The sequence below is a fragment of the Schistocerca gregaria genome, chromosome 1 (assembly GCF_023897955.1).
Source record: "Schistocerca gregaria isolate iqSchGreg1 chromosome 1, iqSchGreg1.2, whole genome shotgun sequence".
Lineage (NCBI taxonomy): Eukaryota > Metazoa > Arthropoda > Insecta > Orthoptera > Acrididae > Schistocerca > Schistocerca gregaria.
Window position 1 is genome coordinate 832,005,529 of NC_064920.1, and position 18,979 is coordinate 832,024,507.

Consider the following 18,979-nt stretch of genomic DNA (forward strand, 5'->3'; position numbering starts at 1 on the left):
GATAATTGAGGGTCACTGTAGACCATTTTGATAGTTTTCTCTTTTGTGAAATTTAAATTAAATCTAGATTATAGATGTGATATGGCATAGGTCATCCTTCGATCGATTGTAGAACTTGTAAACCCATTTAGGGAATATTCGTTCACATTTTTGTTGAACGCAGTTGGTTTTTACCATCATGTATTAAAACATTTCCTTTTATCAATAGTGCAATTTATAAACGATGTTTTGTGAGTAGAATAAAATTTCCAATTGTAAACTTAATTGCTTTTTCGACGTTATTTTACCAGCTAACTAAAAATAGGAAAGCCTTGAACCCTTTCCACTAAATTTAGTTAGTATTAAGATTCTTTTACAGGGAGTGCAGTGGAGCTGACGCTGAGATCATTTAGTATTTGGTTATATCATCGCTAGTCTCACTGAACTCTTCTGAATTCTACATGTCATGTGTGGTCTGGCGTCTTCTTACCAGCAACAGGTTCCAGGTTCAAACTAGTTAATTCCCTAAAAAACACGCTCAGAGCGTCGTTGCGCGAAAGTAGTAGGGAGACACGATATAGAACAAACAGACACCACCATGAATGTTTAGACAGCAGTCCAGATCACGGCAGAACTCCAAATTCGGCTGCTTGTGTCGTGCTGTTCACTGCAGCTACGCTGGAGATGGTAACTCCTCAGTCCGTCTGCTGCTAAAGTCCTACCAATGGAGCATTATGGCACAGTATGTTGCAGGGACTCATGATTTGTTCTCCGATGGCTGGTGCGAATGTGAAAAGCCTACTATATGTGTGAAGCACAGTGGAGCGACCCTCCCCTGTGGTAGTCAGAAGTAGTACACTGGAACCTTGACGACGGGTATGTCTGCTCTCAGGATCCCATTCTGCCAGGTCACATCAGAATACTCCACAGATCTGGTTTTGCACGATCCAGTCACGTGGCCAAATGGAGAGCCACAAAGAGGCCTCTTTCAGACTTTAGTCAGGTGCTCACAACGCTGTCTCACCCGAGTACGCGGCATCTCCGTGTCCTTCACAATAATCACTCAACATACGTCGATGTCCACGTCCCAAACATTTTAGTACTCTCCGATGGTGTCCATGTACGAAGTAAAGTAAAGTAATGCCTCCGAATTTTTATGTGAAAACTCTTACAGCTTTTAAATAAAACAAACGTTATTAACGTTACGTACAATCTAAGACAAAAAAGTAATTAAATAAATAAATAAAACGATACACCACGAAGGAATTATCCAAATGGGACGGAAATCTTTAGACGTGATGTAGATTTACAGACATAAAAAAGATTACAATTTCAGAAAAGTTGGATGATTTATTCAAGAGAAAGAGCTTCACGAACTGAGCTAGTCAGTAATGCGTTGGTCCAACTCTGGCTCTTATACAAACAGTAATTTGAATTGGCATTCATTGATAGGAGTGTTAGATGTCCTCCTGAGCGATATCGTCCCAAATTCTGGTCACTGGGGCTCAGTTCGAAGCGGGTCTCATCACTGAAGACAATTCTACTTCAGTCAGATAATGAGATTCCACGCTGAAGACATGTTTGGAGACGCCTCAGACAGTGGAGGGATACAAACCTGAACGTCGCCCTCCATACGGAACAACAATCAGGAGTGATGGCCTGGGATGCCAATTCATTTCATAGCACGACCCCTTTGGTTGTCAACCGCGGTACGCTTGCGGAACGGATATCGATGATACACTTATACCCTGTTTTGTTGGCTTTGATGGCAAGCCATCCTGGGCTTACATTTTAGCAAGGAAATGCCTGTCTGTTTGTCTTCGTGCTTGCCAAACTCTACCTTGGCCAGCGACGTTGGCAGATGTATCGCTAACAGGGAACTTTTGGAGTATTATGCACAGAGACCTCCACCCAGCTCGCGATCTTGACGATCTAATGCACCAGTTGGACAGAATTTGGAACGATATCCCCCATGAGGACATCCAATAGTTTCATCAATTATTGCAAAGTAGAATAGCTGTTTGCATGAGAGGGGCACAGTGGGCTAGAGCATTGTTGATTTGCTCAATTTGTGCATCTCTTTATTTTGAATAACTAATTCAATTTTTATGTAGTTCTAATCATTTTTTTGCCTGTACATGTAAATCACTTCTAGTGATGTCCGTCCAATAGGGATAATTCCTTCGAGTGCATCATTTATTCTTCATGTCTACATATTTACAGCCGTCTGCCGACAGAGGGCTCCGAATAGTAGCGTGTAAAATGGCTGTATGTAACGTAACTACGATAGGGCGTGGGAAACAGTGTGGTGTAGTTAAGTTTCTAACCATCCACATATGAAGCACCCGTCTCCTTCAGTATGACAATTCCAGACCACACACTAGCACTACGACGTCAGCAACAGTGCGACACGTTGGGCTCACTGTCTGCAGTCATCCTCCACACAGTCCCAACTTGTCCCCATCCTATCCATTTCCACAACTTAAAGAACAGCTTCGAGGACTTCACTTTGATAGTGAGGAAACAGTGCGAGAAGAGGTGAGGTTGTGCCTCCGTCAACAAAGTCAAACATTCTACAGTGACACTATCTCGTTGCTAGAAATGCGTTCGTCTCCAGGTTGACTATGCTGAGAAGCAAATATGACGTTAATTTTATTTAAAGAGCATTACAAATTTGGAGGCACTACTCATAAGCACGACATCGCAAAACACTCTAAGAGAAAAAATACGACACACCACGAAGGAATTATCCGAATGGGACAAAAGTTGGTAGATGTGATGTACTCATAATGTACATACAAACGAATGACTACGATTTCAGAAAATTTAGACGATTTATTCAAGAGAAAGAGCTTTACAAACTGAGAAAGCCAATGAAGCGTTGGTCCACCTCCGACTCTTATACAAGCTGGTATTCGGATTGACATTGATTGAGAGAGCAGTTGGATGTCGTCATGATATCGTGCCAAATGCTTTCCAATTGACACGTTAGAGCGTTAAAATCCCGACCTTGTTGGAGGGCCCTATTGACAATGCTCCAAAATTCGTAACTGCAGAGAGATCCAGTGCCGCTGATGACATTATTGTTTAGCGCCTTCAGCCATAAATCATCACTATCGTTATCGTCATCGAGAAATCCGGCAACCTTGCTGACCATCGTCTTCGCTGGTCATTGGGACTGAGTTTCACCACTGAAAACAATTATACTCCAATCAAAGGGATTCCAGGCCGAAGTCGTGTCTGGAGACAACCTGGACAATGGTGGCATACCAACCTGTTTGTCGCTCGCCATAGGGCGCGACAACCAGGAGTGATGGTCTGGGGTGCCATTTCATTTCATAGTAATACTCCTTTGGTTGTCGTCCACAGCATCCTAAAGGTACAGTGGTATGTCGACGATATTCTACGCCCCGTTTTGTTGTCCTTCGTGGCAAACCATCCTGGGCTTACATTTCAGCAAGATAATGCCCACCTGCACACTGCGAGAGTTCCTCCTGCTTCTTTTTCTGCTTGGCATACCGTACCTTGGCCAGCAAGATCCCCAGATCTCTCCCCAATTGAGAACGTGTGGGGCATTATGGAAAGCGTCCTCCAAAAACCTCGGGATTTTTGTGATCTAACGCACTAGTTGGATAGAATTTGCCACGTTATCCCTGAGGGGGAAATCCAACAAGTCTGTCAATCAATGTCAAGCCGAATAACTGCTTACATAAGGGCTAGACGTGGACATACGCGCGATTGAGTTGCTGAATTTGTGAAGCTCTTTCTGTTGAATAAATCATTCAGTGTTTCTGAAATGTAATCGTTTGTTTATAGTTTGCTGTAGTCAAGTTTCTAACCATTCAGAAAGATGGAGCACCCTTCTTCTTCAGCATGACAATGCCAGACCATACGTGAGCACTGTGACATCAGCAAAAATCCGACACCTTGGATTCGCTGTCAGCGATCAGCCTCCATAACGTCTTCCAGGACTTCACTTTGATAGTGGTGAAGCTGTGCAAGGAGAGGTGAGGTTGTAACCCTGTCAACAAAGTCAAACTTTCCGCAGTGACGGTATCAACAAACTGGTTTCTCGTTGCTAGAAATGTGTTCGACGCTAGGGTGACTATGTTGAGATATAAATATGAAGAATGTTACTAGCGTTTGTCTTATTTACAATCTTTCAGACTTACCACATAAAAAATTCGGAGGCATCGTAATGTTTTGTCCGGAGAAATTACACTACTGGCCATTAAAATTGCTACACCACGAAGATGACGTGCTACAGACGCGAAATTTAACCGACAGCGAGAAGATGCTGTGATATGCAAATGATTAGCTTTTCAGAGCATTGACACTAGGTTGGCGCCGGTGGCGACACACACAACGTGCTGACACGAGGAAAGTTTCCAACCGATTTCTCATACACAAACAGTTGACCGGCGTTTCCTGGTAAAACGTTATTGTGATGCCTCGTGTAAGGAGGAGAAATGCGTACTATCACGTTTCAGACTTTGATAAAGGTCGGATTGTAGCCTATCGCGATTGCGGTTTATCGTATCGCGACATCGTTGCTCGTGTTGGTCGAGATCCAATGAGTGTTAGCAGAATATGGAATCGGTGGGTTCAGGAGGGTAATACGAACGCCGTGCTGGATCCCAACGGCCTAGTATCACTAGCAGTCGAGATGACAGGCATCTCATCCGCATGGCTGTAACGGATCGTGCAGCCACGTCTCGGTCCCTGAGTCAAGAGATGGGGACGTTTGCAAGACAACAACCACCTGCACGAACAGTTCGACGACGATTGCAGCAGCATGGACTGTCAGCTCGGAGATCATGGCTCCGGTTACCCTTGACGCTGCATCACAGACAGGAGCGCCTGCGATGGTGTACTCAACGACGAACCTGCATGCACGAATGGCAAAATATCATTGTTTCGGATGAATCCAGGTTCTGTTAACAGCATCATGATGGTCGCATCCGTGTTTGACGACATCGCGGTGAACGCATATTGGAAGCGTGTATTCATCATCTCCACAATGTCATATCACCCGGCGTGATAGTATGGGGTGCCATTGGTTACACGTCTCGGTCATCTCTTGTTCGCATTGACGGCACTTTGAATAGTGGACGTTACATTTCAGATGTGTTACAACCCGTGGCTCTAACCTTAATTCGATCCCTGCGAAACCCTACATTTCAGCAGGATAATGCACGACCGCATGTTGCAGGTCCTGTACGGGCCTTTCTGGGTACAGAAAATGTTCGACTGCCACCCTGGCCAGCACATTCTCCAGATATCTCACCAATTGAAAACGTCTGGTCAATGGTGGCCGAGCAACTGTCTTGTCACAATACGCCAGTCACTACTCTTGATGAACTGTGGTATCGTGTTGAAGCTGCATGGGCAGCTGTACCTGTACACGCCATCCAAGCTCTGTTTGACTCAGTGCTCAGGCGTATCAAGGCCGTTATTAGGGCCAGAGGTGGTTGTTCTGGGTACTGATTTCTCAGGATCTATGCACCCAAATTGCGTGCAAATGTAATCACATGTCAGTTCTAGTATGATATATTTGTCCAATGAATACCCGTTTATCATCTGCATTTCTTCTCGGTGTAGCAATTTTATTGGCCAGTAGTGTATTCGTTTCACAGAGAATTTCCAGCAGCTTTATAAATGTATCCAAACAAGTGCTGTAGTCTACGAAGCATTCTTTAGATGACATGTAAGTATTTTGTTTGTGTGTCCCGATTTTGGCGTAATGACGTACTTCTGGGTTGTTTTGGCCACGGTGTGTACAGTGGGACACTGAAGAGTACAGGTGGCGGCTGGCAGTGCTCATGTGCGGACGCCACCTGCTGCAGCGACCAGACAATGGCAGCGGCGTGTCCTGTGTGCTGGTGGTGGCTGGTGGCGCTATAAATACGACGTGGGCGCGCGCCGCCCAGGCAGTGGCTGAGGAACGGCTGGACGCTGCAGACTGCACGCCGCAGCCGAACACAGGTGGGTCGCTAGCTGGGGGCGCAACGCATGCACCCCACTGCCTGCTTTAATGCAGGTACTGATACCGTTGGCGTCACATTTCTGCCTGCCAGTGCTGATATTCCAGCCTTCCCACACGTGCAAATCCTGTGCGAGTTATTCGTGATATTTTGTCTGAAGTGTGACTGCTCTCGTGACGAACAATATCGTGGCTATGACAATTTTTGCAACGTACGGATCCTGTGCGAGTTATTCGTGATATTTTGTCTGAAGTGTGACTGCTCTCGTGACGAACAATATCGTGGCTATGACTGTTTCTTCAACTGCGGTATGTCCTTACTTCGGCCAAATACTTCCTACTTTGTATCAAATCATCACTATCAGTTGTTGCTTTAACATCTACATCTACACGACTACTCTGCAATTCTCAATTAAGTGCCTGGCAGAGGGTTCATCTAACCATCTTCAAACTGTTTCCCTGCCTTTCCACTCTTGAAAAGCACGCGAGAAAAACGAATACTTAAATCTTTTCGTGCCATCTCTGATTTCTCCTATTTGTTTTATAATGATCATTCCTTCCTATGGAGGTGAGCGTCAAAAAAGTATTTTCGCGCTCTGAGGAAAACGTTTGTGATTGAAATTTCGTGAGAAGATCCTATCGGAACGAAAACGCCTTTGTTTTAACGCTTGTTACCCCAATAGATGTATAAAATCCGAGGCGCTTTCTCCCCAATTTCGCGACAATACATAGCGAGCTGCCCTTCTTTGAGTTTTTGTAATGTCCTCCATCAACCTTATCCAATGCAGATCCTATACCGCACAGCAGTACTCGAGAAGAGGACGTACATGCGTAGTGTAGGCAGTCACTGTAGTAGACCTGTTGCAGTTCTGTCAATAAACCGCAGTCTCTAGTTTATTTTACCCACAACATTATCTATTCGATCGTTCCAATTGAAGTTATTTGTAATTATACTCCCTAAGTATTTCGTTGAATTTACAGCATTTAGATTTGCATGCTACGTCGTGTAACTGAAATTTAGCGGATTCCTTTTAGTACTCCTGTGGATGACTTCATACTTTTCTTTACTTAATGTCAATTGGCACTTTTCGCACCATACAGATATCTTGTCTAAATCGTTTTGCAATTTATTTTGATGGTTCGAATGGTTCAAATGGCTCTGAGCACTATGGGACTTGACATCTGGGGTCATCAGTCCGCTAGAACGTAGAACTACTTAGACCTAACTAGCCTAAGGACATCACACACATCCATGCACGGGGCAGGATTCGAACCTGCCACCATAGCAGTCGCGCGGTTCCGGACTGAAGCGCCTAGAACTGCTCGACCACAACGGCCGGTTTTTTTTTTTAATTATCTCATGACTTTATAAGACGGTAAATGACAGCATCATCCGCAGACAATCTAAGGAGGCTACTCGGACTGTCTCTTAAATCGGTTATATAGATTAGGTACAGCGAAGGGCCTATATCACTGCCATAGGGTACGACAGATATTACTTCTGTTTTACTCGACGACTTTTTGTCAGTTACTGTGAACTGTGATCTTTCTGACAGGAAATCACGAATCCAGCCGCACAACTGAGACGATACTCCACAGCCGAAGGACAGACCGTACGCTTAATTTTGGCTTATAGTATCAGCTCTTATCGTCTACGCCAGTTTGGTTGTTTCCTGCAGACACTGCCGTGAACATTACAACTCATGCAGCACTGCTCTCGTACACAGCACTAAACTAACTGGTTGGACTGTTGTACGTGACTTGACTGCCTTGCTTGCAGTAGCTCTCTATTGTTCTTTCCGAACTTTTCAGTGTATTTATATATGTACATCTCCCTTAGATTCTATTTGTCCTCCTCGAACATGTCAGTGTGTTTATAAGTGTGCATCTCCCTAAAGAAGACTGCTTAAGATTAGATGGCTAGACCGGATAAAAAATAAAGAGGCACTGAATAGAATAGGTTAGGGAAAGAGGGAGGGCAATAAATTCATGGCACAATTTGGAAAAAGGAGGGATATTCTGGCAGGAAACATCCTGAGGCATCAAGGAATTGTTATTTTTGTAATGGTAGAAGGAGAGGAGAGGGCGAATGTAGACGAAGACTGTTTGGCTACAGTAGGCAGGTCAAATGACTGATGCATGGTGCAGACAGGAAGAGACTCGAGTATCACAGAATAACGTGGAGAACCGTATCAGACCAATCTTCGGACAAAGGCCACAAAAATTACATCTTGTAATCATAACTATACACGTATTTACGATGTCGTGTGCTAATTTCATTTATCTGTCTTGCTTCAGTTAATAAACTGATGGAAAACAATCGCAACACTAAACAATAGTTAACTTACCACTCCGTCTACGGGCCACAAGTGGCCCATCGGGACCATCCGACCGCCGTGTCATCCTCAGGGGATGATGCGGATAGGAGGGGCGTGGGGTCAGGACACCGCTCTCCCGGTCGTTATGATGGTATTCTTGACCGAAGCCGCTGCTATTCGGTCGAGTAGCTTCTCAATTGGCATCACGAGGCTGCGTGCAGCCCGAAAAATGGCAACAGCGCATGCCGGCCTGGATGGTCACTCATTCAAGTGCCGACCACACCCGACAGCGCTTAACTTCGGTGACCCCACGGGAACCTGTTTAGCCACTGCGGCAAGGCCGTTGCCCCATAATTAACTTCAGTAATGAAATTTGGTGAATACATTTGTCTAAGTAATATATTTAAGTGATTAACATTGCAATACCACATGTTAATGTAAGTATGAGATAAGATATGGCAAATGTGAAATGCTTGTACATTAATAACCAGTGTAACGAACAAAACGTTCAATACAAAGATGAAAACGTGCGTGCACTGTCGTAGAGGTGCCGGGTGTAAGTTTGTGGAATGAGTTCCATACCGATAGCACTTGGAACGCACTGGCACTTTTGCAGTCAGGGTGGGTGGGATAACCACGAGAGTGCTCCTGCTTCACACGAACTCGCACCCTAGACCGTAACTGCAGGTTGTAATGGTACTTGAATTACGTAACCATTACGGCACCTCACCTCAACTTCTCGATACCAGCAATATTCTACGGTGTTTCTGTAAAATAGTTAACATATTTTGTGACAACATTCAGACTTGATTTCACTAATGTAGAGGTACTTCGATATGTATATGTTGCAATGATATTATTCTTATGTGTGTTCTTTCTTTTGTCACTATGATCATTGACGTACTTGTAACTCTGATTTTTGGACCCGAAAACGGTTATTAGAGAGTCAAGATTTGAACGTAATGTTAAAAAGACGCAAATTGTAGTCAGTTTATGAAATGTGAACTTTAACAGTGAGGAAGATATTTTCAAGTATGTTTTATATTGTGAAGTGATGTTTTGGAACGAGTTACGTGATATTGCAACAAAAGTAATAAAAAAGAAGTGTAACTTAAATTCGGAGTGCTGATTACTTATTTACATCACCATTGTCCTAACTTGCAAAAGTTTAATCTTCAACACGCCTATAAAACTTTTGAATATCGCAGAATAACACCTAGGCCTCTTTGCATCCGAGCTTGGAATCATCACTACCTAGATTTTCGACGATTGAGCCATGAGTTCACAACGAGACCAGCGTGGCAAACACGAAAAGATGAGTACCTAGTTTATCCATTATTTCAAGAAATGACTTTATTACCTGTGCTCTAATGACACCTGCCACATAATATAACTTTGTTGTTGCCCGAAAATGCAATATTTAGCAGCGTGGGCAACACTACAATCATAATTAATTTTTGACCTTTGTTGTGGTAGGGTTGTTAGAAGGTGTAGGTCCAGCGTGATTAGCACGCAGACAGGTTGGTTGCAGTCCCCCAGCTGGCCTCCTTGTGACCAACACACGGCCATTACTGGCACCGAGGCAGAACCAGCTTTCATCAGAAAACGAAGAGACATCCACCCTTCCCTGCAATGAGCTCTCGCTTGATACCACTGAAGTCGCAAATAGCGGTAGTTGGGGTTCTTCTGGGTCAGTGAAACGCACGCTCCAGGACGTTTGGTTCGGATCTGTTTTGAAGTAACCGATTTGCAACTGTTCTTGCGTCACTGAGGTGGTAACTGCTGCTCAAGTTGCTGCTGCAGATGCAGTATGATGCACCAGAGCCATACGCTAAACACGATGGTCATCCCTCTGTAGAGTGCCACGTGGCTATCCACAGTCCACTCATATTTCGACCGCAGACGCCAGTGGCCATCGCTGCCAGCAGTCATGTACAGTGACGACATTGCCGCCAAGTCTTTCTGCAAAATCGCAGAAAGAACGTCCAGCTTCTTGTAGCCCTATTACACGACTTCGTTCATCCTCAATGAGGCTTTGTCTCCTTAAAGGAATTCTCGATTAACGTCAACTCCCTATGTTCAACCTCAAAGGTAACTGACGCTCACGACCGTTGCAGCGTGTATTCAAAGCAAACCTGATTTGTATCGTCATAATGGCGCTACTAGTGTCTGTCCTACATCACTGACGCAAAATCTAAGTAGACATCACCTTTCATGTTTGGAAATATGCCTACCAACTTTACGTTACACAACTCCTTCTTGGTGCTGCGATTTTTTTACCATCAGTACACTAACGAGAAGAAAGGGTATGACAAGGTGTTGACAGTTTCAGTAGGATTTAAAAAGAAACGGTGGGACTTCTGTAGAAAAATGGTTCAAATGGCTCTGGTCACTATGAGACTTAACATCTGAGGTCACCAGTCCCCTAGAACTTGAAACTACTTAAACCTAACTAACCTAAGGGCATCACACATATCCATGCCCGAGGCAGGGTCGAACCTGCGACCGTAGCGGTCGCGCGGTTCCTGACTGAAGCGCCTAGAACCGCTCGGTCACACCGGCCGACGGCTTCTGGAGAGAGTATTTTTACCTACTACATAAAACTTAAGTATTTGAGTTGCAGTACTGGAGCACAAAAATCATACAATACCAGTACCGAAAATTGACATTAAAGACCACATATTTTGTCTCGCACATATTGCATAATCACTGAAATTCATTACAACAAATCAGTACCTCAAAAACAAACTAGTGTGACACTGCTTATTGGTAGATCTCGTGAGATTGATTCAGCCACCTGACTGGAAAAGAAACTTCGCTACTATTGACCTCTTCCCTGTGATAAATGTTAACTCTTGCTCCAAAACAACACAATTGAAGCTCCTGGCGTGCCTGTCTTGTGGACTTTCGATGGCTCAGTGCGAACGCATCTCAGATATGCTCGACACTTACGTCAAATGTGCGTGGCTGCACAGTGCTCCTCCCTTTGCATATGCAAGCAACTTCCAAGAACTTTTTATGTCGATCACAAAGCTGCTGGTGCAGAAGCGGCTTCTTGGTGAGTCGACGATGGAATGCACGTTGCACTCGAACATTGAATTGACTCTGCGCAAATTCCAAAGCATAAAATGATTTCTCTTTTGGAGTAGCCGCCATGTTGTTACGAACAAACAACAGATCATCTGCGTCAAAACTCTGTGCCTCTCTCTATCCATTGACATGCACAATGTGTTTCTATCTCTTATAGTGACGACGGTTCGATCCCGCGTCCGGCCATCCTGATTTAGGTTTTCCATGATTTCTCTAAACGGCTTCAGGCAAATGCCGGGATGGTTCCTTTGAAAGGGCACGGCCGACTTCCTTCTCTGTCCTTCCCTAATCCGATGAGACCGATGAGCTCGCTGTCTGGTCTCGTTCCCCAAACAACCCAACCCAACCCATCTTATAGTGAGACTGTAATAAACAACTGAAATCAGTTTTTTTTTCTTTTTTAATCACCCGGTACGTAGATATGGTAGAATTTGACACAGTGCATTTTTCAAGCCTTTGAAAATACGCACAGTTTTATGTCAACCAGCTATTATTTCCAGTGTTGCACAACCACGTGTACATACTGCTGTACAGTACAACCATTTTCATTACAAAACTGCTAACGGTAAATTTTCTCCCAAAATATCAGCCAGTGCAGCTCCGGGGTCCCTGAGACTGGTTCAAGTGGCTCTGAGCACTATGGGACTCAACTGCTGTGGTCATCAGTCCCCTAGAACTTAGAACTAATTAAACCTAACTAACCTAAGGACATCACACACATCCATGCCCGAGGCAGGATTCGAACCTGCGACCGTAGCAGCAGCGCGGCTCCGGACTGGAGCGCCTAGAACCCCACGACCACCGCGGCCGGCGGTCCCTGAGACTGCGAGGTCCATATCGTGCGCTGCATGCGCTACATGGACAAACCGTCTCTAAGCTAAATCGAAACATCTCGTGAGGCATAAAGGAAACACCCAGACACTTAGCCCTCCATAGCTCCCGTTGATCTTTGGATTACGATAAACATGGCTTATCCAATATACTTATTTTCGGGCTTGTCGTACATAAAAACAACGGTCGGGATCGTCCACACAAGACTTTGTGACACCACCTGGTTAGTGGCGTGGCCCGTTTGACTATTTGACAACGAACACGCACCCCCGTGTAGCTCGCAATAGCTATGCTTCTCCGTTCAGCTCCGAAATTTCGCCCAGATCGATGTCCTCGTACGTTACAAAATGACCAGACAACAGCATAGTTAAGTCTGTGTGGAAAACCATCTCAGTGAAGAGATACCTATGCATGAGAAATTTACAACATTAACAAACCCACGTGAACGTCATTTGAAACTGTTCAGACCATATCTTCTATTTACAGGTCAAGGTTTTAAAATAGTCGAAAACTTGAGGCCCTTTGTATTTAAAGTAATTTCATCATTTCTTTAGTTTTGTTTTGCATTTTCCGTTCTTCCTACTGTGTAACAGGTAATCCTTATCTTGTTTCCAGACGACTTATTTGCACAAGTTACATAGATTTCAATGTTTCCATGACCTCATCGACGATTTTGCAGTTTAATTTATGATGCTGTTTCATCCTGTATTCGTCAATTTACCTTAGTATGATTCCATGGATATTTAAATGGCCTAAATAACAAAGAATTTAAGTCCTTTTAGTTTAATGAACTGGGTATTTTTACAACACTAGTTTGAAACATAGACACTGTCTATGGTGCCGTCTGAATCACATTTATCATTTACATCAGTTGTACAACGTATGCCTGCGCAAATAATTCTTGAATTCATCAGTTCCTTTTTTCATCTGTTACCCTTCTGGTTTTCAGTTTCTCGTAGCTCTTTGTCAGTATTGTGATACTAAAGTTCTATAGTTTGACACTTAAAAATGACCAGCAAGTAGATTGAAATTATTCGTTTGTAGCGTGGCTGTGTGCATAAAACGTTATCAGTGACAGCCTTGCCAGCACTATCTCTCTCGTTTAAAACTGTGTGAAGAAAATTATTTTGTATAAATCAGAATTGACCCTAGCATGGAACCATAATATATACAATCTAGAACATTAACTCTCCACTTCATTGTATTAGAAGTTAAAAAACCTTAAAAAAGCATCAGGCTGATTCATGAATAGCTCAGAATTGTCAGCTCAAGCACCATATATCATGAATATTACAACTAGCTTTCCATTCATTTCAACTTATGCAGCTTGAACTGGGGAACATAAGAATGTCACAAGTTTATATCTGTATCCTTGCTTATTTGTAAGATGTTCCTCCGCCTTCATTCTGAACTGTTTTGCAGGAAAAGAATACGTAACTCCATCTACCAACACTCAGCATTTATACTTCAGAATTTCAATGGTGTTCAGAATGACATAGTTAGGTCTGAATTACTTTTTTTGGTTAAGTTTACAGTTGATGTAAGTAATTCAAAGTTGATTAACTTTATTTTTGGCTCTCCAATATTTTGTTGCAATAGATTTCCTTTAACCTCCTTTTCATTTTAGTAAGGTTTCAGGATTAAAACTTTCAGTTCTTGTAACGTCTTTTAACACTTGTAAACTGTACTCCGAATGATCGATAAAAGGTGCTGCTCCGTTAAATTTCTCTCAAAACTGTACCATCTGCAGGTAAGACTCCATCTGTAAATCTCATCGACAGGAATCAATCCTCTAGATAACGAGTAGCAAACAGAAACAGCCAGTCTAAATCTACATTAACCCATCTTACAGAGCTATTCATCTGAGGTTGATCATGATGAGTCAAAAGGGAACAAATCCAACATTTAGATAGTTTGTTGCCGAAGCTATTTTAGAAGGACAGTCTCAGTTATGTAAATCTGACACCTCTCCGTGCCACACCCACTCCGGCAAAATATGATTCTCAGCTGAAAGATAGTTTCACAAGGGTCTTAGGTACTCTGCACCTAGTTAAGACAGGCACTTGGATTGAAAAGGTTGTAACTTAGTAATTATTACTTAATTATTAACATATCAGCTGATTCAAATCTCTTTCGTTGCTGTTGTCAAGCACCTAGATTTTCCTCACTTCTCCTGCTTTGTCTGAAACAGTTAGTTTCCCAGAGCCATCTGAGCCTTAGCTACGTCGACATTTGCTTGAGACTCTTCCATATACACACAACAACAAAAATCTTGCATCATCCCGGTTCCCAGAACTCCCGAAGACAAACGTTGACTGTGGATATTGTATCGTAGACACAGTCCTTTTGAATGTTCAGAGATATGCAACAGCAGCGGCTATTAGACGGAGGGGTCCGACAGCCGATCAGTTCCAGTCATTCCACCAGGAAGGAGGTACACTGCTCGTGTTGTCTGTAGGGCAACCATGCCTGGACTGTCAGATCCGCGGTTCGATGGCGTTCGCATTGTTACTTTGTCTCTCAACAAGGGAAGTGTCCAGACCGCTCGGAGTGAACCAAAGCAATGTTTTTCGGGCATGGGGAGGAGATACAGAGAGACAGGAACTGTCGATAACATGCCTCGGTCAGACCGCCCAAGGGCTACTACTGCATTAGATGACTGCTGCCTACGGATTATGGCTTGGAGGAACCCTGACAGTAACGCCACCATGTTGAATAATGCTTTTCGTGCAGTCACAGGACGTCGTGTTACGTCTCAGACTGTGCGCATCTTTACTCCCGATGTCCATGGCGAGGTCCATCTGTGCAACCACGACACCATGCAGTGCGGTACAGATGGGCCCAACAACATGCCGAATGGACCGCTCACTATTGGCATCACGTTCTCTTCACCGATGAGTGTCGCATATGCCTACAACCAGACAATCGTTGGACACATGTTTGGAGGCAACCTACTCAGGCTGAACGCCTTAGACACACTATTCAACGAGTGCAGTAGCAGTTTCAGCAGTAGTTGTCACCACAGTGACACAACGAACTGTTACAAATCGGTTACTTCAAGGACAGCCAGACGCCCTGTGCGTGCATTCCACTGACCCCAAACCACCGCCATTTGTGACTTCAGTGGTGTCATGTGAGAGCTCACTGGAGGGCAGGTTGGAAGTCTGTTGTGGTTTTTGATGAGAGCTGGTTCTCCTTCGGTGCCAGTGATGGCCAGGTGATGGTTAGAAGGAGGCCAGTTGAGGGCCAGCAACCAACCTGTCTGCATGCTAGACACATTGCACCTACATCTGGTGTCATGGTCTAGGGTGCGATTTCATATGACAATAGGAGCGCTCTCGTGGTTACCCAACTCATCCTGACTGCAAATCTTTGTCAGTCCGGTGATTCGACCTGTTGTGCTGCCATTAATGAACAAAATTCCAGGGGGCGTTTTCCAACAGGACAACGCTCGCTCTGCAGAGTATCGACATGTTGCCTCGGCCAGTTCGATGACCAGATATGTCTCCAGTCTAGAACGTACAGGACATCGTCAGACGACAGCACCAGCGTCATCCATAGGCCATATTATCTATCCCTAAATTGACAGACAAAGTGCCCCAGGCATGGAATCCCATCCCACAAACCGCCATCTGGTACCTGAACAACACAATGCTTGCACGTGGTCATTAATGTACCAGACTTACATACTTGCAACAGCTTATATCGTGCTTACATTAACCTGTGATCCTCCAATGTCAACCACTTAAATACACTCCTGGAAATGGAAAAAAGAACACATTGACACCGGTGTGTCAGACCCACCATACTTGCTCCGGACACTGCGAGAGGGCTGTACAAGCAATGATCACACGCACGGCACAGCGGACACACCAGGAACCGCGGTGTTGGCCGTCGAATGGCGCTAGCTGCGCAGCATTTGTGCACCGCCGCCGTCAGTGTCAGCCAGTGTGCCGTGGCATACGGAGCTCCATCGCAGTCTTTAACACTGGTAGCATGCCGCAACAGCGTGGACGTGAACCATATGTGCAGCTGACGGACTTTGAGCGAGGGCGTATAGTGGGCATGCGGGAGGCCGGGTGGACGTACCGCCGAATTGCTCAACACGTGAGGCGTGAGGTCTCCACAGTACATTGATGTTGTCGCCAGTGGTCGGCGGAAGGTGCACGTGCCCGTCGACCTGGGACCGGACCGCAGCGACGCACGGATGCACGCCAAGGCCGTAGGATCCTACGCAGTGCCGTAGGGGACCGCACCGCCACTTCCCAGCAAATTAGGGACACTGTTGCTCCTAGGGTATCGGCGAGGACCATTCGCAACCGTCTCCATCAAGCTGGGCTACGGTCCCGCACACCGTTAGGCCGTCTTCCGCTCACGCCCCAACATCGTGCAGTCCGCCTCCAGTGGTGTCGCGACAGGCGTGAATGGAGGGACGAATGGAGACGTGTCGTCTTCAGCGATGAGAGTCGCTTCTGCCACAATCAGGACTGCATACGACCGAGGCACACAGGGCCAACCCCCGGCATCATGGTGTGGGGAGCGATCTCCTACACTGGCCGTACACCTCTGGTGATCGTCGAGGGGACACTGAATAGTGCACGGTACATCCAAACCGTCATCGAACCCATCGTTCTTCCATTCCTAGACCGGCAAGGGAACTTGCTGTTCCAACAGGACAATGCACGTCCGCATGTATCCCGTGCCACCCAAAGTGCTCTAGAAGGTGTAAGTCTACTACCCTGGCCAGTAAGGTATCCGGATCTGTCCCCCATTGAGCATGTTTGGGACTGGATGAAGCGTCGTCTCACGCGGTCTGCACGTCCAGCACGAACGCTGGTCCAACTGAGGCGCCAGGTGGAAATGGCATGGCAAGCCGTTCCACAGGACTACATCCAGCATCTCTACGATCGTCTCCATGGGAGAATAGGAGCCTGCATTGCTGCGAAAGGTGGATATACACTGTACTAGTGCCGACATTGTGCATGCTCTGTTGCCTGTGTCTATGTGCCTGTGGTTCTGTCAGTGTGATCATGTGATGTATCTGACCCCAGGAATGTGTCAATGAAGTTTCCCCTTCCTGGGACAATGAATTCACGGTGTTCTTATTTCAATTTGCAGGAGTGTATATGGAAGTCATGGTATCCTTGTCTTTCTCGGACTGACTTATGTGTTGTGTGCATACACTAGGACAGGATAAATGTTTTCCAAACTTTCATGATTTGGCTTTTGTGTTTTAATAAGATTTATAATTTTTATGCTTTTTCAATTTATGTAAAATAAAAGATTTTTCACTGCATATGTGCCATAAATGTATTTCCTGTACCTTTTATTGCTGAAAAGTGGAAATAAAATTTAACGAAATTATTGGCGAAATGGAAAAAAAAAACTAGCGAAAAATATACGGATATAATTTTTTAATAATGACGAAATCGGGCAAAAATTTTCACCACAAACATGTGCCTCTAACCATAATTCATGAGTTCAACTTATCCGTGACATGAACTACAACGGGAGTTAACAACCAGACTGGGTAACAACAAAACGCCTATGAAATATTCTTCCTTTGCGGGAGAAAATGAAAACAAACGTTTCCACACATTCTTCCGAGTGTCGTTATAAGTGAGCAGAAGGCAGTACGCTGAGGCGGATGGAATTTAGCACATCTGTCCTCCAGCTAATCGTGCCTTACAGATGACTCAATATTACTTAGTATACAAAACTCGGGTGTCACAGCGCTAAGACGATATTTTAAAACATCCTCTTTACTGTCTCGAATTCTATGCTGCTTGCGAAACAACAACGTTTCAAGCAATCGATGGAGTACGTGCCATAGCTCCAGGACATGTGCGTAACAAAGATACTAACAGCTCGTCAAAATACATGTAAACTGTTTCTTCCGAAATTCTTTGGAAATACGCAGCGTCTGACACTCGCGAATAATACAGCTTCCGAGGTTTCCATTCTTCAGGCAATTGAGCAAGTTTTCTATTTATACTGACGTGTCTGCGGACGTGCAGAGGGACCGCCACGCGAGGCGGCTTTGTTGATATTGGCCTATTCCTCGAAAACAACGACGTCCTCAAATATATAGTTGTACGTCAGAGAGCTAGACTAGCCGATAGGTAAATAGTAAGCAAATCCCGGAACCATCAGCTCCGACCGCGACGCTGCCAAGCAGTATTGCACCGAAGGGGAGCCATTGACGAAAGGCAGATTGAGGCAAACACACGTCAGGGACTTCCCTGCGAAGGGCGGGCTCCAACCAGGCAGCTATCTTTAACCATTTTTTCACTACTCACGATCCTTCTACCTGGAAACACACTGACAGAGCGACCGTGCCTACGCGTCATCACCGATTTTGACCAAATGTGTGGTATATGGAAGGATTGGCCAGAAACAAAAGTGAGACAAGTGGGAGATTCAGGTGGCCAAGTGTTTGGAAAAAAATAGCTCTTTTGGTGCGTGTCAGCCGAAGCATGAACTATTTCTGTTATTTCTGTTTACAGGCAGCGTTTGGCACAGCGCAAGGAGTAGAGAATGGTAATGTGAGGGTCGCTGTTTCGAGTACGTGTGTGGAATGTATTTTTTATTTTTGTGTTTTTAATTTTTGCGGCACTTCCATTGCAAATAAACTGAAATAATGCTCAATATATGGTATTAAAATTTTCCTAAAAGGCGCGAAAAGGAAAGTCAAAATATAGGAATATTATCATTACTTTATCAAAATCTGTGGAACTTGCAACAGCTTTATACAAAAACGTTTTGACTGATGTGATGA

The 18,979-nt window shown here is 44.7% G+C and overlaps 1 long non-coding RNA gene across 1 annotated transcript in view; it reads left to right on the forward strand.

Moving 5' to 3' along the window:
* The first annotated feature begins 5,810 nt into the window (after positions 1 to 5,810).
* The window catches only part of LOC126272092 (uncharacterized), a 129,674-nt gene continuing 116,505 nt past the window's right edge, over positions 5,811 to 18,979 (forward strand). Inside the window, exon 1 of the long non-coding RNA XR_007549172.1 lies at positions 5,811 to 5,964. This is a non-coding gene — a long non-coding RNA (uncharacterized LOC126272092). The remainder of the gene's footprint in view (positions 5,965 to 18,979) is intronic.